Raw genomic sequence first — 25,118 nt, 5'->3', positions numbered from 1 at the left:
GACAAAAGATGAAAAATAGTGCAAGTTGAGTGATTGTCAGTACATGCCAAATAAATTTTAGTTGATCCCAACCATCAGTAAACTTTAGTGTTCATTGAGTGAACTAGTGTTGGCTGAGTGGAAGAATAGTATTGAAGTCAAGTGACAACATATTGATGATGAGTACTAGTAAATATGTTAAATTAAAGATTTGATGAATTTGAGCCAACTATTTTATTTCCTTGAATTGTGTGAAGCATGTAGAAGATAACTATGATAATTAGGTGGTGCTTAACTCAAGGTAAACTATTTTGAGGCGAATTCAAGGAGGATTGAAGAAGAATTTTCTAGAGGAACCGAATTGAAAAGTGGGTAGATTCTACAAAGTTGTTTTGACCTAGGGCAATAACCTAAAAATTTTAGGTATTGTATGATCTAATGGATGCATGCATAACAAGATTTTATGGATATAGGTCTCTTAAGCATTAAAAAAAATTTATTTGTACATCTGGACCTTGGATAACTAATTCACCCACTGCCCCCACTTTTTAGTTATTATAAAGAATTCCAACATTCACATGATTTTGAAAAAACCCTCATTCATCCATCATTATATAATACAATTTATTTCTCAAGAATAACTCATTTATCAAGGATTTCCCTTGATAAATATCACCAAGCTTCTTCTAGAGATCAACTACAATCTTCATTTCTCTATTAAAAAATACAATGTCAACCAAACAAAGTCTTATCTAACCCTTGTCTTTTCAATCCATTTTATCCCACTCATCCTAATGTGTAGCTTGAGGTTTTGTCAAAAAAATCACAACCCATAAATCTAAAAAGTTACAAGCATTCCATTCATTTTGGATTTTCACAACTCAAAATTGATGCAATTAAATTTGTCCCTCTCTATTTTTTGGATGTCCTTTTCATATCTAATCTTCAACAAGGGTATGAAATGTTCCTCTACAAAACTTCAACTGAAAATAGAATTATCTTATCAAATGAGATTTTTATCTCCAAAGAATTTGTACCCTTGGATACCCAAAACATATGAATGTCATATGTAGAAATAATAATCTTCTTCTTTTCTTAATGTGATAATGGGGATGAAAAACCCAAATCCATTTTCTTAGACTTAGAAGTGTTATTGTAGTAAATCATGCATGCATTTATTTGATACAAGGTTCTAATATGATGACCCTTAGAAAGTGCTATAGAACCTCTTATCATCTTGTATCCACCAGTTGATAAAATAACTTACAAGTGCCCATCAACAAGATTCTTGATTGAATGCAAATTTCATGCCAAACCAAGGATATTTATTACATCATCAATCCCCTTCACTCTACCATCATGAAATATGACATTGATTTGTTGTTAGAGAAAAAGTTTTATTTATTAAATTACCTTTTCTCCCTTCTTAAGATTTCACTTTATGCACTTTTGTATTCACATTTGATAATTAATTAGTAATTATTAAATGGCTTTTACCTTTTAGGTTACCCTTCATTCGGGTTTAGGTCTCCTTCTACAAGGATAGATTGTTTGTACTTATCTCTGATCTTTTTCATTTCTTAGAATACAATTTACATATTTTCAAAGAAAACCCTTGCCTTTTCTTGACTTTTTCTTCACTGTGATAGATTTTTACATGCAGGTATTGTTCAAGCTTTGTGGATTTGTATTGCATTTTGCTCAAATCCTTCAAGGTATCAGAGCCAAATCTGTTGTAGCTTGTTCAGTATTTGGAGAAAAAGGAGAACGAGGGTTTGACAAAATAGATCTGGTGTTGTTTAGGTATTTTTATAAAAAAAAAAAGTGGTCTTTGATTTTTAGAGTGTGTTGTGGCCAAAAAGGCCTCGCGACTGGATTTAGATGGCGTTAAAACCCACTTTTTCATATGAAGTTTGTCAATTTTGTAAAATGTTGATTTGGGAGGCAAAAATATTTTGCATAGTAGGGTCAGATGACCTCTGCACACAATCAGAGGCATAAGTTTTCTTTTTTTTTAAATTGCAAAAAATGCCCTCTTGGGCCTACGCAGTTAACCAGAACCACTAGGGGTAGTGGTAATTTTTGGTATTATTTAGAATAATTGTGAGGGGTGAATTAGTTATCTAAGTTCCAAATATACAAATAAAACTTTTTAATGCTTAGTAAACCCATATCCATAAAACCTTATCATGCATGCATCCATTAGATGATATAATACATAAACTTTGTAGGTTACTGTCCTATGTCAAAGCAACTTTGTAGAAATGTAAACATGAAACATAATAGATTCAATAACACATTTGACACAAGGATTTTACATGGAAATCCAATTTGGGAAAAGCCACCAGTGGCATGCTACTAATTCTCACTCTTCTAAAGTGATGCCCTATGAAAGACCAACCCTATTAAAGGTTACAATACACAGTATTAAATGTAACCTAGTTAAAGGATTTCAATCATCCAATTATGAGTGAGCCTTGTTAGAGGATTTTAGACTATTCAATTAGAATGTCACCTAGTTAAAGGATTTATAAATGACTATTAGGTTAACCTTAATCCAAAGGATTTACCCTAGACTGATACAATGATTAGAAAATAATAGTAAGGATTGATCTAATAAAAAATTATAACTCATTTGTAGATTATAGATCTTAGTTTTAGCCCTCCATTATGCTTGGCATTGACATACTTCAGCTCTAATAGCTTGTTCACCCATCAATTATTCATACTCTTAAGCCTTCTTTCTTTGCATGTGAAATGCAGTCACTTATGTTCAACCACTAAATGAAGTAATAACCTTCCTTAGGTTCTTGCACATGGAAACCTTTTCTTCTGACCATCTTTTGCTCTAAATAGAGAATTTAGATCTTTTGTCGCTTAATCAAAATTGCCCACTTTTCTATTTGATTCCTCTAAAAAAATTCTACAATCTTCCTTGAATTTGCCTCAAAAATGCTTTACCTTGGATTTTGTGCCACCAACTCATCATAGTTATCTTCCACATGCTTCACACAATTCAATAAAACAAAATAGTTGGTTTAGATTTGTCAAATCTTTGATTTAACATAATTATTGGCACTTAGCATCAATATCATGTCAATCAACATCTATATTATTCTTTCACTCAACTAACACTATTTCACTCATCAAACACTAAAGTTTTTGATGCTCAGCACCAACTAAAATTTACTCGATATATACTAACAATCACTCAGCTTATATTATTTTTCATCTTTTCTTAGCACCTCTTGATTTTCACTCAACTTTTACTAATTTTTTCTCAACTTGCACTAACTACTCGGCAAGGCTTGGAAGACACTTTTCTTACTTGATCTTCTTCTATTCTTAACTTGAGTAATCTTTCATTTTAGACTTTAACTAGATAAACAATACACTATAGTAACAATGTCTTACTTGGTCTTAGTGCTTCTTTTACATACCAAATAACTAAACTTTTCTCTAGGTGCTATTGTTATCTCCTCTTTTCAAATCCTCTTCATCAATCGACTAAATGATAGCTTTCAGAACAAAAAAATGATTGTCTCACCAACAAGTAGCATATTTCACATTATTGAAAAAATAATGATTGTTCCATTACAAGTACTTCACTTCAAAACAATCTTATATCAATAATCTCCCTCTTTAGCATTGATGGTAAACCAATACCAACAACAATATGAAAAAGAAAATAAATCTTTGAAATTTCTCCTTCTATCAATGTAGTATATATCCTTCCTCTATGTAGGGTAATGTGAGTTTTGTCAAGTTCCTTTATAGTATCTTCAAGTTCAATCAACATCAGTGTAGGTTCTCAACTCAGATTTTTCATTTTTCTTGTAGTGTAGACCATAGTCTTCTATCCCTGTCAGATATCTCATAATTATCTTAACATCCATTAAATGATTCTCCTTAGGATTTGTAGAGAATCTTGCAACAATCCCAATAGATAATGCAATTTCAGGTCTTCTATGCATTACATATTGCAATTTGCCAATCATAGACCTATACAATGTTTGATTCACATCAACTGAATCATCATTCTCTAACAACTTGTGTCTTTTCACCATAGGTGTGCTCACTAGTTTGGAATTTTCCAATCTAAAAATTTTCAATATTTCCTTCACATATTTAGATTGAGTGATGTATATACCATATTTCATCTGATATACTTACAAACCAACAAAGAACTTGATCTCTCCAAACATAGACATCTCAAATTCTTTCTTCATTTCATTTCCAAATGTCTTCCATAATGTATCCTAACCTCTAAATATGATATCATCAAAAAATATTTCAGCTAGTAAAATAACTTTACCTCCTTTCGTCTTCAAGTATAGATTGATGTTATCATCAGCCTTCTCAAACCCAATCTTCACAAGATAATTGTGATGCCTTTCATACCATGCTCTTTGGGATTTCTTTAAACCATATAAATCTTTGTGTAGTCTACATACCATGTTCTTATTGTTAGTATCAAAAAATCCTTCTAGTTGTTCTATATAGACCTCTTCTTCTAATATGCCATTCAGAAATATTGACTTCACATCCATTTGATAAACTTTGAAACCTTTGTATGTAGAGTAAGCAACCAACATTCTTACTCCTTCCAGTCTTGCAACAGGGGAAACATTTTCTCCATAGTCAATTCCTTCTTCTTGTGCATACCCTTTGTAAACTAATCTTTCCTTATTCCTTTTGACTTAACCATTTTCACTTAACTTTTTTTTGTACACCCACTTGGTTCTAATCACATTCTTGTCCTCTAGTCTAGGAATTAGAGTACATGTCTTGTTCTTCTCAATTTGCTACATTTCTTCTCTCATGGATTTACTCTTCTCACTTTCTAAAGAATCTTTCACTATCTTAAGCTTCTGCATGCTCAACAAACATGTATCACTTCTCAATCTATTTCTTGTCATTGGTCTAGAATCTTTATCTCTAATAATTTGTTCAGTAGGGTGATGTCTCTTGGCATACTTTAACAATCTTGGTTTTATTATTATTTCCTCAATAGGTTTGTCAACTTTAGAATCACAATGTACTTCTCTATCTGGTAGTTCAACATCTCTTTCATGTACACTTATCTTAGAATCAAAATGTGCCTTAGCTTCTATCTACAACTTAGATCTTGACTATAACTCAGCTCCTGAATGCAATTCAGCATTCATTGTATATAATTTGGAAGTCACTAATACTTATTGTTGATTAACAACTTGGTTTACAACATCTTCATCAATAGATATACCTTCATAAAAGTATACAAATGATTTGTACTCTTCAGGTTCCTTCATAGGTTTAGCTTCATGTACTTCTATATATTCATCAAATTTCACATTTTCACTTTCCACAACTTTGCTAGTGTTAGTATTTGAACACTTATAAGCTTTACTTCTTGTGGAATAACCAAAGAATATACCTTCTTCACTTTTAGCATCTATTTTTCCATTCCTAAAATCCTTAAGAATGTACCACTTGCTTCCAAATACCTTAAAGTATTTTACATTGGGTGAGTATCCATGCTATAATTCAAAAGGTGTCGAATGAGTACCTTTCTTGACTTGCACATGGTTCAAGGTATAGACAACTGCACTTCCAACCTCTCTCCATTATTTCAAAAAAACATTCTTCTTCACCATTAGTGTCCTAGAATAGTCCATTATAGATTAGTTATACCTTTAAGAAATTACATTTTGTGGAGGGGTTCTAGGTGCAAAATTTTATCTTTTTATTCTCTATCATTATCGAACATCTCAAAGTCATTTGAAAAAATTCTCCACCACTGTCACACCTTAGACATTTCAAGATTTTTTTCGTCTCCTTTTTAACTCTAGCTAAGTACCACTTAAACATTTGGAAAGCATCAATTATTATTTTTAGAAACATAACTATATCATCCTAGAATAATCATCAACAAATAGGATAATGTACTTGTCATCTTTGTAACATTGCTCATCAATTGTTCCACACAAGTTAGTATGAACAATCTCCAAAATTTCTTTAGAGGTGTGAGTCTTATTTTTATAACTAGATTTTTTCATTTTGCCTAACTGACATTTTTTTCATATCATATTGTTAGGTTTGTTTAGTTTAAAAAAACCTCTGACTCTTTTTATGCTACTAATACTAACTAAGTTATCAAAGTTAACATGCCATAACCTCTTGTGCCATAACAACACATCATCAAATTCTACAACAAGACAAGTAGAATCATTTGTATCAAGATAAAATAGATTACCTCTAGTCTAATTACCTTTCCCAATTAGTTTCACATCAATGTCATATATCTTTGCTATCTTTTTCTCAAAATCAACTTTGCAACCTGAACTATTCAGTTGTGACACACTCAAAAAATTATAGATAAGTCCTACATAATAAGAATTGTCACACATGATCTTTTCTGTGAGTTTGATAGATTTTTTTTCTTTTATCAGATAGGGTGCATTATTACCAAACCTTACACTATTTCCATCATAATAATTAAGGATAATGAAGTTACTTTTATCTCCAATCATGTGATGTGAACACCCACTATCAATGATACATCTGCCACTCTTGCTCACATAAGATACTAGTGCAGTTGCCTCATCCCCATTAGAATCATGCTTTATTACAACATACACCACTTCATCATCATGGTCATCAAATCCATCTTTGGTTTCCTCTTCAACAATGTAGCAAGACTTTTTCCCTTTTTCTTTGTAATCTTTGTTGTCCTCATCTCTTCTACTTATGTATTTATCCCCACCTCTATTGTTCTTCTTCTCTAGACATCTAGCATCAATATGACCAACCTCATTCCAATTAGAACACATGATAGGTAACTTACTTTTGAATTTTCCTTTTCCTCTATGAAATGTCCTTCCTAGAAGTGCTTCAAGCTATTCTACATCTTTCTCATCTGTATCATTGTCATTAGAAATACTTTGACCTTTTTCTTCTTCTCTTTAGGTTCTTTTAGTGACAATTTTGCTTTGAAAGTAGATTCAAAATTCTTAGATTTGACATTATCAAAATTAGAGAGTTCAAAGGTAGTGAGTCTACCTATCAATCCTTCAAGGGTCAAATCATTACCAAGTGTGCACCTTAGTTCTTGTATCGCAGAGACAATAATAGCATAGATGGACAGTAGGGTTCTCAATACTTTGTTGATCATAATCTCATCTTCAATCTTACCATTTGCTCCTCTAATAACATTTACTACTTATTTTACTCTGGCACAATATTGAACTATATTCTTTCCTTCTTGCATTCTCATATCATCAAACTTACCTCTGAGACATTCAGATTTGGCTCTTAGTACATTTTTGTCTCCTCCATATATCTTTTCTATAGAATCCCACATCTTCTTAGTAGTATCACATTCCTTGATGTTATCAAACTCAGTGCAGCTTAGGGCAGATGCAGTCTCTAACATTTCCTGATTATGTTGTTTACTTTTTTTCAAATCCTCGATAGTTTGGGCTCCAGCAGGGTCAACATACTCAGTGGTGATGGTAGATTGTGCATGGTCTCCAAGGCCTCCTAGATGTAGCTTCAACATACTTTTCCATGAAGGGAATTTCTCCTTGTTGAGCTTGGGTACCTCTCTTTTGGACATCCTAATCTTTTACTTCTAGTACCTTCAAACTAGTCCTCTTAAGCATTATGGCAGTCTAATAAAAATTGTTGGAATTATTTAGAATAACTAGGATGGGGTTGAATTAGTTATCCAAGGTCTAGATGTACAAATAAAAATTTTCAATGCTTAGTAGACCCATATCCATAAAACCTTATCATGCATGTATCCATTAGATCATACAATACATAAACTTCATAGGTTATTGTCCTAGGTCAAAACAACTTTGCAAAAATGTAAACATGAAACATAACAGATTCAATAACACATCTGACACAAGGATTTTACGTGGAAATCCAATTTGGGAAAAACCACCAGTAAAATGTTATTAATTCTCACTCTTCTATAATGATGCCCTTTGAAAGACAACCTTGTTTAAGGTTACAATACACACTGTTAAATGTGACCTGGTTAAAGGATTTAAATCACCTTGTTAAGAGTGAGCCGTTTTAGAGGACTTTAGACCATTCCATTAGAATTTAGCCTAATTAAATTTTTTTACAAATGACTATTAGGTCAACTTTAATCCAAAAGATTTACCCTAAACTAATACAATGATTAGAAAGTAATAGTAAGGCTTGATCTGATAACAAATTACAACTGACTTGTAGATTACAGATCTTTGTTTTATGTCCTCCATTCTTCTTGGAATTTGCACACTTCAACTCTGATCACTTTTGCACCCTTCAAGTACTCATACTCTTAAGCCTTCTTGCTTTGCATGCCAATTGTAGTCACTTCTATTTGACCATTGAATGAAGCAATACCCAAGACTCTTTGTCTTCCTTAGGTTCTTGCATATGACAACCTTTTCTTCTGACCATTTATCTGTATAAATAGAGAATTTAGATCTTTTGTCGCTTAACCACAATCATCCATTTTAGGGTTAGGTAGTATTAGGTAGGATACAATGAATCTACCTAGCTTTCCATTTGATTCCTCTAGAAACTTCTTCTACAATCTTCTTTGAATTTTCCTCATAATGGTTTATTTTCAATTTTGTGCCACCAACTCATCATAGTAATCTTCCACATGCTTCACATAATTCTAGAAAAAAAAGTAGTCAGTTTAGATTCATCAAATCTTTGATTTGAAACACAATAACTAGCACTCGGCATCAATATGTTGTCACTTGACATTTATACTATTCTTTCACTTGGCCAACACTAGTACACTCGACAAACACTAAAGTTTAATAATGTGTGGCACCAACTAAAATTTACTCTACATATGCTACCAATCACTAAGCTTACACTATTTTTCATCTTTGGTCAACACCTCTTGATTTTCACTTGACTTCTACTAATTTCTACTTGGCTTGCACTGATTACTTGGCAAGGCTTGGCAGAAACTTTTCTTACTCGATCTTCTTCCACTCTTAACTTGAGCAATATTTCATTTTATTCTTTATGTAGATAAACAATACACTGTAGTATTAATATCTTACTTGGTCTTAGTGCTTCTTTTACATACCAAATAACTCAATCTTTCTCTAGGTGTTATTGTTATCTCCTCTTTTCAAATCCTCTTCATCAATCAACTAAATGATAGATTTCAGACCAAAAAAACAATTGTCTCACTAATAGGTAGTAGGTTTGACATCATTCACAAAATAATGATTTTTTCATTATAGGTTCTTCACTTCAACACAATCTTATATCAGCAGTAACCGCTAGCAATCACGTTGACTACCACCGCTCAATCGGCCATCATCGCCAACAGTGCCTCCTGTCCACCACCATTGATGTGGCTTAGCTACTCACCTCTTCTCCTATGACAAGTTTTTTTTAAATAAACAAATTATGTGCTTCCTGGGGCCTTTTTCATTTTTTTGCAATATTTTGAGAATACAAAGGTCTTATTTGTTAGAGTAAATAATTAATATCTAATTATTTATTCTATTGCTTAAGCTTACTTAGGTCATGCATTTATTTAATACTTTTGTATTTAATGCATGTAGTGGTTAGTTGTTGACAACTCGGGAGTTTTCTCCTTTTTTAACATATTCCACTTTTTGTGGATATGTGCTGAGTTGTCAATCTTATCTTCTACCTCCTTCCAGCTTGTTCTACAAGCTTTCATGAGCTCTTTATATTCGGGCTCTCTCTCATTGTATTTTTATCAAATCACATCATCACATCATTTCTTATTGTAAATACATTCCTTCTTGTGTTTGCATTATGATGGCTCTCATGTCCGTTTAGGATTTTTTGCTCGTGCTCCATGCTCTTCCCTTCTATGGCTTCTCTTTGATAGGTTTCGCATGTAGGTGATCTTGGCGTCTTCGGAGTTGGCTTTCCTCAACTCTAACATGGTATCAGAGCCTTCCTGTTGCTACTTTGTTGAAGAAATTTTGAAGCTGTGATTTGAAGTCACAAACCCTAGTTTGTTTGTGCAATATTTCTTCAAATCAGGGGATCAGCGATTTTTTGGAGCACCTTGGGACCGAACGGACATCACCATTGGATCCGGAAGGCCATTTGTAGTTAGGATTCATATAAAAATTTTTGGATTTGGAGACAGAGCTCCGGGAGGCAAAAAATTTTCATTTCAGGGCCGTACGGACGAAAAAAAATGGCATTTATTGCATTTTTATTTTAAAAATTGCAGCGCCGCCGCCGCGCCACCGCAGGGCCGCCACCGCGCCACCTGCGCACAACCCGTAGCAGCCGCAGCAGGTAGCGCCGCCCGAGCTCCGTCGCGGCCTGGCCGCCTCCCGGCCGCCGCTTGACTGCGGATCTCCGCCAGCGGTGCATCCTTATCCGCCGCCCCTGCGGCCACCTACTCCCGATTCCACCGTCTCTGCCCAGTCCTCTGCCACCAGCTCTGCAGTCACACTCAGCGCCTTTGCAGCCACTGTAGGGGTTATACGTGGCCTGGGCGCCACGTGGCACCTTGCCACATGGACCCGCCACGTCACCCCTGCCAGGTCGCCTTGCCACGTGGATCTGGCACGTGGCGTTCTTTTTTGCAGTGATGGATGACGGGTCGTCAAATTTTTTCCCGTCAAATGCTGACGTCAGCATGTGTCATCATCCTTGCTTGCACTCTCCTGATTTGGTTTTAGACCTACCTTTTATTTTTTGGCCATAACTTTTGCATACGGAGGTATTTTTCCGATCCGAAAGAAGCGTCAAAAAGCTGGTTCCGAGACGGAGACATTGGTGTAGGTATTTTTTGGTTTTGATGCATTTTTATTACCTATTTTTTCTGTTGAAGTCTGAAGTCCTGTTTTTGACTCTAGCATGCATATCTTTTGCGTCCCATGTTAGTTTTTTGAAAACTTTATATTTCTGGAAAGTTGGTTCTGTGTACTCTTCAGAAAAGTAGTCCTTTTTCTTTTTTTTTGGCCTCTGCTCTTTCTATCATAGTTTTGGCGTTTTTGCTCTATGGTGGATATTTTGAGTGTTTTAGGCCCGAGGATCATTTTCCTGGCATGGTTTGCTTTCTTTTCAGCTGTACTTTCTTTTGGTTCAGTTCTTTTTTAGTTATGATCATTGTAGATATCTTTTTGAAGCACTTTTTTGTTTCACACTAAGATAAAGTGTCACTTTTGCATTCTGGGAGTCATGAACGTTGTTTTGAGTCAGGTGTACTTGCACTATTTTCATAAAGCACCATGGGGGGGATTATTTGTTTGCTGTTTTAGGCATTCTCCCTTTGTCAAGTGAGTGTCCCTTCCACGACATTAGCCCCATGCAGAGTCAGTTAGACCGTGTCTTTATCGATGTCTGTACCTCTTTTCCTCTCTCCTCGTTCTTGGTTCGTTTGCAAGAGATTTGGCTCACCTTCTCAGTTGCCTGCCATCACACCCCTTCTGCATTAAGGGGGGGTTATGCTATGTTCTAATGCATCCTTGGTTCGATGGTTCGATAGTGTGAACTATGTATTTAGTGGTTGATCCTATGTACAAGGCGATTGCAGTGGTTGGCTACCTATGCATTTTGGTGAGATGGATCATCTACCATATAGACATGCTCAGTTCGTGCCTTCTTCTTCCATGGAGGTTTCTTCAGATCAGCAATTTGACAGATTTGTGGCTTCTTCATGCTTCAGTGATGTTGCTTCTTCATGATCATTCCTTGTTCCTGTTTTAGGGGACAATTTCCCTAGTTGGAGACTTCTTCAGCTCTTCACTGGGTTCTTACCTCTTTTTGGGGGAGGGTTTTTCCCATGTGATTTTCTCTCTTTCCCTGCTTACAGAGGTTGCATTTTCTTGCATTGTACTTGGGTACCTAACATGGCCTCGTTGTCGGGACCCATTATGCATTTCATCTTTTTTTTGTGAGCTTAAGGGATTTCCCTAAGTTGCACTTAAGGGGGCATGTTAGAGTAAATAATTAATATCTAATTATTTATTCTATTGCTTAAGCTTACTTAGGTCATGCATTTATTTAATACTTTTGTATTTAATGCATGTAGTGGTTAGTTGTTGACAACTCGAGAGTTTGCTCCTTTTTTAGCATATTCCACTTTTTGTGGATATGTGTTGAGTTGTCAATCTTATCTTCTACCTCCTTCCAGCTTGTTCTACAAGCTTCCATGAGCTCTTTATATTCGGGCTCTCTCTCATTGTATTTTTATCAAATCACATCATCACATCATTTCTTATTGTAAATACATTCCTTCTTGTGTTTGCATTATGATGGCTCTCATGTCCGTTTAGGGTTTTTTGCTCGTGCTCCATGCTCTTCCCTTCTATGGCTTCTCTTTGACAGGTTTCGCATGCAGGTGATCTTGGCGTCTTCGGAGTTGGCTTTCTTCTATGGCTTCTCTTTGACAGGTTTCGCATGCAGGTGATCTTGGCGTCTTCAGAGTTGGCTTTCCTCGACTCTAACATTATTTTGATTTGAAAGAAGTGCCAAAAAGATGGTTTCAAGATGGAGATGATAGATCAAGTATTTTAAGGATTTTTTTCTAGTTTGGTACCTATTATGCCTCTTGAGTTTTGTTGATGACTTCTATCTTCCTGGGGCATAACTTCTTTGTTATAGCTCTATTTTTTTATCCAAAAAATGTCAGAAAGCTCTTCTCAAGAACTTTCCAAATTCTCTATCATTTCAATAGTATTTTGTACTAGGCATTTTTTATTCATTTCTAAATAGTTTTTCTCTTCTCTCATTTACATATTCCTTCTAGTAATTAGGGTTCATTTTTTTGCATTCTAGGGGGTTTTTTGTCATATTGTAAATATATTATTTACTTATGTAAATGAGAACTACATTAAAAAATAATTCAACTCCTTCAAAAAAAATGGATGAGACATCTTTTTGTCTAGAACTTTTGACCCCTCATAACTACCACACTTGGAAGACCTTGATGACTCAGCTTGTTCGGTCCAAAGGGTTGTGGTGTTGCTTAGATGTCATGTAACCAATTTTATAGAGGCCTTTTTAGGTCATGCAGCACAGGAATGAGATGGATGAGGCAATAAGATTGATTTCTTTACAAGTCTTTGACAATCTACAATTTCATCTTGATGGGTACAATACCCCTCTAGCTATGTGAACTAATCTTGAAATTTTATTTGGAATAGTGAATGATTTTAGGGCACTTTAGATTGAGGTAGATCTTACCTCTCTTATACTAGATTATTTTCCTTCCACTAAGGACTTCTTGATGAAATTCAAACAACAGAGATCTTATTGCAAATTTGTGGGAAAACCAAGAATGACACTAAGTGTATCTATCTGATTCTTTCTAAGCTTCATGAAAACTTTCAGATTTTTGCTTCTACCTTCCATTCCACCAAAGATGCTTTGGATAATAGATTTATTGTGCCTTCCTTTGAGGTCTATTATGATCATTTGACTCTAGAGAAAGTGAAGCTTTCTTAGTTGGATTCTCTCATAGGCTCACAAACTTATGCATTGGCAACTCCACCATCTTCAAGGACGAAGGAGGAGACACAGAATTTATCATTCTACAAAGTCTTAGATTGATTCCAACACTCATAGTTCATGAGGGTCACCTCCTCCTAAGGGGGTAAAATCAAAACCAAAAAGAACAAATTATGCTTCATGTAATAATCCTAATCATGATGAGTCACATTTCTATGAAGAAGTTAGAGGGCTATGTCAAAGAAGTTTTAGATGACAGCTCTACTTCAGAAGAGAAACATTGATATTCCTTCTACTTCTCATAGACTTTCTTCATCATCATCATTTCAATCAGATGGTAAATATATAGGAAATGATCATGCACTATGTACAACTACTATTACTCATTCTTCTAGATGGTTATTGGATTCAGGTGCTTCACACCATATGGCATCTCCTCAAGATTTGTTCACTTATTTTGAGGCTTCTCCTACTCCACACATTTTGATGGGGAACAACACTATTATGACTATATGTGGGAAAGGATCTATCGATATTGATGATAGTGGGATAGGGAAGACAAATGAGTTTGCACAAGATTTAGTACATATCAAAGATAGTGAGACAGATAATATTATTTCTACAAGGACTATTGATCATGCTTCCCACCTATATTCCTTCTCACATTTTCTACCACCATCTCCACTATTAGAGACTTACTCTTTTTTATTCACAAGAGCCTATTGAGGTGAAGTCAGTTTGCTTGAACTTATGTGTTGTTTCTGAGACTAGTGTTGTGACTTCTACACCTCCACCTCCTATTCAGATTCCATCTCTTGCACAAGATTAGTCTTCAACATTGCCTACTATTGTAGCTTTGATCATTGAACCGCCTATTGCAATTTTTGAGGATATATCAAAGGACACGCATCTCCTCTCAGATGATAGATTCAACACACCTATTATCTCACCTTCATTGGAGATTCCATTTCATGATTCTCATGCTTTCTCCTTTGAGCATCAACTAGGACTTCTAGTTGCACCTTACATACATGGGTATTATCATCCTTGTCCACTACATTTGTTTCCTTCATATTAGAGCCACATTGGTATGTTCATCGACACAAGAGTTTTGTCATTTTGGTGGGGCAATGGAGTCTCAAGCTTCTATCATGGAGGTTATCATTGTACTTCTGGTCTTGAGAGATTCTCTTAGGATGTTTCATTTGTGAATCCTTTTTCTCTCTTTTTGGAGTAGATTTTTTTCCACTAAATTTTCTCTATTTCTTCATTCCATAGAGATTTGGTTGTGATTGGGTACCTCACCAAGCCTTGTTTTTGGGACCCAATTTTGCTTTCAACATTGTAGTATCCTTGAATTTTTTGTAGCTACATTGTTGCTCAACTTCATTGGGGTGTTAGAGAAAAAGGTGAATTTAATTTAATTTATTAAATTACCTTTTCTTCCTTCTTAAGATTTCACTTTATGCACTTTTGCATTCACATTTAATAATTAATTAGTAATTATTAAACAGCTCTTACCTTTTAGGTTACCCCTTTCCAGGTTTTGATCTACTTCTATAAGGATAGATCGTTTGTAATTATCTCTAATCTAAGCATTTATTTCTAAGAATACAATTTGCATATTTTAGAGCAACACCTTGCCTCTTGTATTTTTCTTCTCTCTGAAAATTTTTTACATTCAAGTATTCTTCAGGCTTTTTGGATTTGTATTGTGTATTGCTCAAATCCTTCATTTGTCAATGATCAAAATAATTTAGTTGAGTTCTAACCCCCACACACATTCCCATTTTTAAAATTCATATTTTGAAAACCAATCTTTGTAGGAGGTCATGTGGAAAAAAGAACTTGAGTGTTTTAACCACAACTTCTAATGCATAAGTTTCCAAGGTTCTGCCAATTGCATCTTCTTCATATTGAGAGTTAGAACTAGAGAAATATTTTTACCTTTCTTTTATGTATCTTTCCACTCTTTTTAGATATGACCATGTTTTCCATCATTCCAACATTTTTCCTTGGGATTTTAACCAAGAGATTGAGTTCTCCTTGAACACTTGGATTTGCCCTTCTTGTCCTTATTTATTTTTTCCATTATTCAACCATGAGAATGAGGCCTTCTTAGCCATCTCAAAATATTCCTTCACATGTCATCAAATAATAATGAACTAATGGCATCCTCCAATTTGAAAGTAGTTTTTATGCTTCCAAATTCCATAACAAAGTGATCCTACACATCTAAAAAAGAAAAAAACATAATAAAAACATACATTTATCTTGATCATAAATCTTGACACTGATAGAATTTAATTCAGTAACTAGCATATTAAATGTGCATTCAAGTGATTTAGAATGGATCCTCATTCTTTTATCCTTAGAGAATACAATGTATTTCTCAAGAATAACTCATATACATCCAAGGATTTCCTTTGCTATGTATTACCAAGCTTCCTCTAGAGATCAACTACAATCTTCTCCTCTCCATTAAAAATACTATATCAACCAAATATAGTCTTATCTTACCCTTGTCTTTTCAATCCATTTTATCCCACTCATCCTACTATGCAACTTGAGGTTTTGTCGAAAAAAACATAACCCATACATCTACAACAATAAGTATGGTCTTCATTTTGAGTTTGCACAACTCAAAATTGATGCCATTAAGTTTATCACTCTCTATTTTGTTGGATGTGCTTTTCATATCTAACCTACGACAAGGTTATGAAATATTCCTCTACAAAACTTCAGCTAAAAATAAAATTATCTTATCAAATGGGAGCTTTATCTCCAATTCATTTGTACCCTAGGATACCCAAAAAATATGAACATCATATGTAGAAACAAAAATCTTCTTCTTTTCTTAATCAGATAATGGGGATGAAGAACCCAAATCTCATTTCTTAGACCTAGAAGTCTTATTGTAGTAAACTGTGCATGCATTTATCCTATACAAGGTTCCAATATTAACACCCTTATAAAGTACCATAGAACCTCTTATCATCTTGTATCCACAACTTGATAAAATAACTTGAAAATTCCCATTGACAAGCTTGTTGATTGAATGTAAGTTTTCATGGAAAACCAAGGATATGTAGTATACCATCAATCCCCTTCACTCTACCATTATGGAATATGATATTGAGTTGTCAATAATCAAAATAATTTAGGTGAGTTATAACCCCACACACATTCCCAACATTAAACTCTTCATATTTTGAAAACCAATCTTTGTGGGAGGTCATGTGGAAAGAATCACTTTAATGTATCAACCACAACTTCTAATGCATGAGTTTCCAAGGCTATGACAATTGCATCTTCTTCATATTGAGAGTTAGAAGTACATAAATCTTTTTACCTTTCTTTTACTTATCTTTGCACTCTTTTTAGATATGACCAAGTTTTCCATCATTCCAACATTTTTCTTTGGGATCTCAACCAAGAGATTTATATCTCCTTGGAAACTTGGATTTACCCTTCTTGTCCTTCTTATTTATTTTCTCCATTATTCTACCATGAGAAACTAGGCCTTCTTAGGCATCTCAAAATATTTCCTTGGCATATCTTCAAATAATAATGAACTGATAACATCCTCCAATTTGAAAGTAGCTTTTGTGCTTCCAAATGCCATAACAAGATGATCCCACACATCTGACAAAAATCATAACAAAAGCATACATTTATCTTGATCATAAATCTTGTCACTGACAGAATTTGATTGGGTAACTAGCATATTAAATGCATTCAAGTGATTTGGAATGGACCCTCCTTCCTCCATCCTTAGAGATTACAAGTTATTTCTTAAGAATAACTCATTTACCAAGGATTTAATAGGAAGGATGATGCCAAAATTTCTTATAAATAGTGAAACTACTATAAACTAGATAAACACGCACAAAATGAGATTTAAGAAAATTAAACTACAACACTAGATATACCTAGGAAAACTCTTTTTGAAAAAAACTTACACTCTAAAATCCAGACTCGGATATATTTTCAACTACAACAATTACAATATAGTACTTAGAGCCAATTCTCTTAAGCAATAAAGACAACAAAAGAGAATTCTAGAGAATACTTGACACACAAAATCTCCTTAAAAGATTTCCAGCCTATTAGTTATCAAATACACTAAGAAGCTACATATTTATAAATCTCAACACAGATGAAAAGAGCGCATAGTTTCTGTACTAATCAGTATGAATTCTAGCAATACATACAAGACTTCAGCAATTTCTTTTAATATAATCAGTATGAACCCTAGCAATACTTGCAGCACTTCAACAGTAAATATGAACTTCTAATACACACTGCCCCTAAAAAAGACAATTCAAAATTTAAATTTGTAGAAGATTCTAAAATAGAACTTAAAATATCATTTTGTCTGAAATTGAACATATCTTATTTCAAAGAAAGAAAAATATAAAATTTGGAAAAGTCAGAAACAAGCTATACAAATAACAGCTGAATTCAAAACAAGTGTTGGACTGTTGTGTAAACCTATCTACCAAATGATAGCTGAATTCAAAACAAGCGTTGCATTGTTGTGTAAACCTATGTACCAAATGATAGCTGAATTCAAAGCAAGTGTTCTGTAAACCTATCTACCATGTATTATTATCTTCAAAAAGGTAAAGAAGCTCATCAAATGACATTTCAAGAGGAACCCAAGTTTCTGTTAACTGCATTTCTTGAGGAATCCATGCTTCTCTCAGTTGCATTTCTTGAGAAATCCATGCTTCTCTTAAATCGGCCATTGCTTTTGCACATGAAAGAATTTCCATTACCCTTGAATTCATGACCTTCTTATTTGAAACCGGTTCCTTCACATCCACTTTTGATGTCAACATTCTTTTATCTTCAGGTTTTTCCTATTGAACTCCAATACTGTTATTCTCTATGTTAACAACTTCTACTGTTGCTGGCTTAACTTTTAGAGGATGTCCTATAAACATGACAACAATGAAAAATAACTTTCAATAGGCTTTGAGTTGTTATATTATAAATAGGGGAGAAAGTTGGTTTAATCGTTTTAAAATTCTATGTATAGCAGTTTATTTAACAAGTCTATTGCTTATGATTAATGATTTAGGGATACACCATGGAAAGGAATATAATGTCATATCAGAATACTTTTATAAAAGTGTTCCAAAAGACAAAATAACACTTTCACAGGCTAATCATGTTTTATTAATATCTGACAAAATAAAAGACAATCAAATACTATGAAAATAAAATATCTGACATAATAGAAGACAACCAGATACTACAGAACTCACTGAAAATGGAAAAATCCAGTTAAGTCCCAATTCAAAATAGACAAAAACAGGAAAATTATATAATCCAGTTACTGATAAAAGAGAAAAAAAATTTAAAAACAGTAGAGAAAATGTAAATTTACCCATTCTTTTTCCTTTAGCCTTTAGCTGTAAGGGGAGCAGGATTCTGTCCCTTGTTTTCTTTCATGCTTACTCTTCTCACTGTTATTCAATGGTGTGATGAATTAAACTTTGAAAAGCAACAGAAAAGAAACATGTTTTTATAGATAAAAACGATAAACAACTGAGTCACTTCAATTCTGTTCCTCATCAGTTTAAATCACGTTTTCTGCAATATGCTATATTGCCAATGTACTATGTAAAAACCAATTAGCTTTTCAATTCTCACCAATAACTCAATAAAAGAGAACATTTTATGATATAGTCAAAATAATAATACCATTATAAATACAGTTCTCTACAAAACAAAAAGACAGCCTAAAACATTTCACAGCTGAAAAGATGTCTCTTATATATATTCCTTGGATATTCCACAAGAATTAAATATTATAAGTGTTTATATACTAACACTAAAAAAGTTGTGGAAAGTAAAAATGTGAAGTTTGATGAATATAAAGAGGTACATGAAATTTAACCTATGAAGGAACCTAAGGAGTATAAATCATATGTATACTTTTATGAAGGTATGTTTGTTGATGAAGATATTGTAAATCAAGTTGCAAATCAACAACAAGTTTTAGTGAATTCCAAGTCACATACAATGAATATCGAGTTGCATTCAAGAATCGAGTGATAGTTAGGAACCAAGTTGCAGATAGAAGCTAAGGCACATTTTGATTCTAAGATAAGTGTACATGAAAGAGATGTTGAATTACCTAATAGAGAAGTACATAGTGATTCTGAAGTTGATAGACCTAATGAGAAAAGAAGAGAAGAACGAAGATTGTCAAAGTATGTCAAGAGACATCACCCTGCTGAACAAATTATTGGAGATAAGGATGCTAGATGAATGAAAAGAAACACGTTGAGAAGTGATACATATTTTTTGAGAATGCATGAGCCTAGGATAGTGAAAGATGCCTTAGAAAATGAGGACTAGAGTAAATTCATGCAAATGGAGATTGAGTAGCTTAAGAAGAATGAGACATGGACTATAGTTCCCAAACCAAAGGACAAGAATGTGATTAGAACCAAGTGGGTTTATAGAAACAAGCTAGATGAAAATGGTGAAGTCACAAGGAATAAGGTAAGATTAGTTTGCAAGGGCTATGCACAAGAAGAAGGAATAGACTATGGATAAACATTTTCTCCTATTGCAAGATTGGAAGGAGTAAGAACTCTATTTGCATACTCTACATACAAAGGTTTCAAAATTTATCAAATCGATGTGAAGTCAATATTTCTGAATGACATATTAGAAGAAAAGGTTTACATCAAATGAACAGAAGAATTTGCTGATGCTAACAACAAGAACATGGTATTAGACTACACAAAGCTCTATATGGTTTAAAGCAAGCTCCAAGAGCACGGTATGAAAGGATTCACAATTATCTATTGGAATTCTTTAGAATAACTAAGAGGGGGGTGAATTAGTTATTCAAGGTCTAGATGTACAAATAAAACTTTTCTCAGCTTAGTGAACCCATAAAACATTCATATTCATGCATGCATTTATATAAATATGCAATTACTTTAAAACCTTGTAGGTTACTATCAAATCAACTTGTAGAAATGTAAAGTATGAAACATAATAGATTCATCAACACACTTGACATAATAATTTAATGTGGAAACCCCATTTGGAAAAAATAACCAGTAACATACTACTCCCTTTCACTCTTGTAAAGTGATGCCCTATGAAAGGCCAACCCTATTAAAGGTTACAATACATACTGTTAAATGTGACCCAGTTAAGGGATTTCAATCACCCTATTAGAAGTGAGCCTTGTTAGAGGACTTTAGGCCAGTCACTTGGAATTTCACCCTATTAAAGGATTTACTAATGATTGTTAAGTCAACCTTAATCCAAAGGATTTATCCTAGACTGATACAATTGTTAAAGAGTAATAGTAGAGCTTTGATATGACACAATTTACAACTTCTCTTACAAATTATAGATCTTTGTTCAGTCCTCAATTTGCCTGGCCTTTGCACTTTGTAGTTTTGATAGCTTGTTCACCCTTAAAGAATAGATCTCCTTAAGCCTTCTTGCTCAATATGTCAATGCAGTCTCCTTTTAGGTCACTTGATGAAGCAAAACCTTTTCTCCCTTAGGTTCTCACATCCAACTCTTTGTTTTCTCTCTTTGCTTCATGACTAGACATTCCTATAAATAGGAAATTAAGATACTTTTCCATTTTCCATTGTCCATTTTAGGGTTTGGACAATTAGGAAGGATACAATTTATCTACCCCATATCTTGTATCTCTTCTAGAAGCTTCTCCTAGAATCTATTTGGATTTGCCCAAAAATGGTTTACATCAAATTTTGTGCCACCAGCTCATCAACCTTATCTTCCTCCTAGTTCAAAAGTTTCAAGAAAACAAACTTGTTGGCTTATATTTTGAAAATCTTTGATCTTTAACATAATGCAAAATCTCAACATTATCAACCTTCTAATGCTTGGCACATATTATGTTGCTCAACATCAACTATGAAATCAGTCAGCATCAACTAATGAAATTTAGCTTAAATCTTCAATTTATAGGCATCCACTTTTTGAAAAAGAATTGGTAAGCCATTTGTGATAGAGACATATAACCTCCATTAATAATCGTGAAGTCATATAACCTCTATTAATAACAGTGAACCAATCATTATTTACAACTGGCTTTTATTTTTAAATTAAATAAACTACTCTTCTTACTAAGAAAAAATAAATATATGATTGTCAAGAGCCATATAACTTCTGTCGATAACATGAACTAATCATTATTTACAACACACTATTATTTTTAAATTAAATATAAGATGTTAAAAAACTAAAATGGAACTAAACTAATAATAATAAAAATAATGTCTCTTCTTACTAAAATAAGTCATCTACACCTTTATTACATTTCCACTTTTTAAAAATAAATTATCAGACCTACAACTTATATTGATAGTTGTGAAAAAAATAAATGCACAATGATAAAATAAATAGTAAATAGTGTAGATAGAACACACTATCTAAACCATATTGGAGGACCTTGAATTTTTTTTTAAATAATTTTTTTTTGCCTCTCTAAGTAATATGTTATATGGTAGTGTAATACATTAGGTAGGAGTGTTTTGGTGTGGTTGGAGTAGAAAAAAAAATTACAAAAGAAAATAACATAAGATTTGATCACTTCTTTATGTAGGGTGCATTTTAACAAGAATGAGCACAACTTTTACCAATTTTCTAATATTTGATATAAAATTAAATCTTTATAACACATCTTATTGTATAATATTCTTTTGAATAATACACTAGTATGTACATTGTTTATTATTTATTGGATATACAAACTTGCGAGCACAACTACCTAGTATGAGCTTGAAGTGACAACCTTACTAACCAAGTGTTTCAATTGTTGCTCTACATGGGTCACCCCTTTACTAACCATTAAAAGATAAAAACAAGAAAGTGCATAGTAACGCAAGAGTATGTGTAGTAGATGGAAGGAAATCTTTGGATGACATTAAGCATGACTATGTTCTTTTCTTTAATTGTTAAAGTAAAAAAAAGAGGAAGTACAAGATGTATCTAGACAAGTTGCAAATTTTTTGCATGAGTCTTAGGATGTATTGTATTTGGTAATGTACCTAAGGGATTGTCGCTAATGAGGAAAATAATTCACCAAATGGACTTGATTCTTGATCTAGTTTTCCATGTAAAAATGAGGAAAATAATTCACCAAATGGACTTGATTCTTATATCTAGTTTTCCATGTAACACATCCCATAAAATGAATCAAATAGAAAATGAAGAATTGACTATGAAAAGACAATATTATTTAAAAATTGGATTTGATTCAAGAGAGCCAAAGTCTATATACTTATAATGATATAACTAAACTAGGATAAAGAATATATATGATATTTGTATAATCTCAAGCCATAAATAAATTACCATTGACTATATATTTCTCTTTCCAAGGGTGGATGACATTACAAATTATTCGAGTAGAGTTGAGTAGTTCCCATAGATATATTTGAAGAGTGTATATAACAAAACATGAATAGGAGACAGAGTGAGTAGAGAATAGCCTTCAAATCCAAGAAGGATTTGTATGAGTAGCTAGAAAATTCATTTTGACTAATCAATGCACCAAACACATTCATGTGGCTCATGAGTGAGGTACTAGAATACTTTATGGGTAGATTTGTTAAGAGAAGAAAAGTTACAGATTAACCTTATGAATTGCAACTCTATGGAGAAAGAGTTGATGTAAACCTAAGATATTTTTACAAAACATTTGGTCTTAGAGTGGAGGCAAAAAAAATAAATACTACCCTTGAATGAACTACCACTAAAATTAGTATTGAGGTGAGATCTTTTCACTCTTCGAAAAGATTTTATAAGAAGTTTATCAAATATTTTAGTAATGCTTATACATTAATAACTCACACAATGGAAAAATAAAAGAGAATCAATTTGATTAAATAGGCAATAAGAGGTTTAGATTTTCTGAAAAGCAAAAGTTATAGACTAGCCTACTTTTGCACTTTATAATTTATTTTATTAAGCTATTTCAAGTAGATTTATGCAAGTGTCAATATCATTGGAGCTTCTTTGAGTCAATCAAGTAATTCCATTTTTTATTTCAATCAAAATTTGAAGGATGCCAAAAGGAGATAATATGTTTATACTTGGGTTTAGTTTTATGCCTTTATGCTCTTGAGGAAATAGAGACATTATTCTTGTACCTTGATAATTTAAATGATCTTGGAATGGAATCACAAGTGTAGATGCAATATCATGAGTTTGTTTTAGATATGATATGCTGGTTTTCATTAATGAAAAACTTGCTAGAAGGTTTTCGTGGTTTCCCTTGGTTGGAAGGATGATATATTGTTTGATGAAACTTTGTATTTTGGTGTGATTGTGTTGGTTTCCATTGTCCTAAAAATATTTTGGTTTTCTCAAAATATCATAGAAATTAGTGATCAAGACAAAAATTCCTTTTAGTGTTATGGTTTAGAATTGGTCACATATGTAAATAACTTGATAAAAAATATGTTCATCTAATTTTACAACATTTTAGCTATGTTAAGGTAATACTAAAATCTTTTCTTATCATTAGATACAATACATTTTAGTGCAGTCCAATTTGTATTTTTTGTAGCTTTGGTTTACCTTGCTCACTACTTGTTTGGTAGTGCCTAGTATAATTCAACAAATATTAGTACATTTACTGGTTCTATTTTGATGTTGTCTTACATATTTTCCTTTTTTTATCATTAAATAGGTTGATGTAACTATTATGTGATGTCATTAATGTCTAACTATAGTAGATTTGATGATTGATGAAGATGATTTGAAAATAGGTTGATGATCTAAAATTGCTAAATTGGAAGATTAATGGCTTAGTTTTTTGGTACTATTAGTGGTTTAAAAAAATTGGATGATGAGGACTAATTCCGAAATCTGAATTCTTTTAAAATGTGAAATTATATTTTTGGTAACCTTATTTTGTAAACCACTGACCTATTTTTGATCTATAATTGATTATATGATTCAAAAGACTTATTTTGAGAATATGTGTGCTTCTTTAGTACTAGTTTTGTTCAGGGTGGAGAGCTAATTTCCAATTGATGTATTGTGTTATGTTAAAATTAAAAAAATTAATGACTCCAGGATGTGTGTCAACTCCATGTGATTTTTTACAAATATTTTCCTTTCACTAATAATTTTTTTTTGGAAGTGTTTTTATTGAACTTGTATCTACAAGTTACATCTTTCTTTCACAAACCTTCTATGTGATCCAGATAGAATGTATTTACATGTGTGTGTGGGTGTGTGTGTCTGTAATTTTTATGATCAAAGAAATGTTTGGTGAAGATGATGTAAAGGAGAAAGATGAAAAGGAATAAGGATTGAACAAGACTATGAGGCTCGGATGTAGATAGTTCAAAGATGAATAAAGGTTTATATGAGTATTCCCTATGAACTATGATCCAAAATATCAATATTCTTTGTTATCTATTTAATTTCTTTCTTAATCAACTAATATTGTATTTCTTGGAATCAAATTTAATCTTTATATTGTAAGTATTTTATCTTTCTTTATAGGTAGTGAACCTTAGTTGAAAATCTTGAGAAGTGAGGTCTAAGGTAGTGAGTCTTACATCTTGTATCAAAATTTTCTATATTTATATTGTGAGATAACTCTCCCAATGGTTTTTCCCATCTTGGGTTTTCTAAACAATTTATTTTGGTTTTAG

The sequence above is a fragment of the Cupressus sempervirens genome, chromosome 3 (assembly GCF_028749045.1).
Source record: "Cupressus sempervirens isolate cs-2001-9-10 chromosome 3, ASM2874904v1, whole genome shotgun sequence".
Classification (NCBI taxonomy): domain Eukaryota; kingdom Viridiplantae; phylum Streptophyta; class Pinopsida; order Cupressales; family Cupressaceae; genus Cupressus; species Cupressus sempervirens.
The sequence above is the reverse complement of the archived record's forward strand: the minus strand, read 5'-3'. Positions refer to the sequence as shown.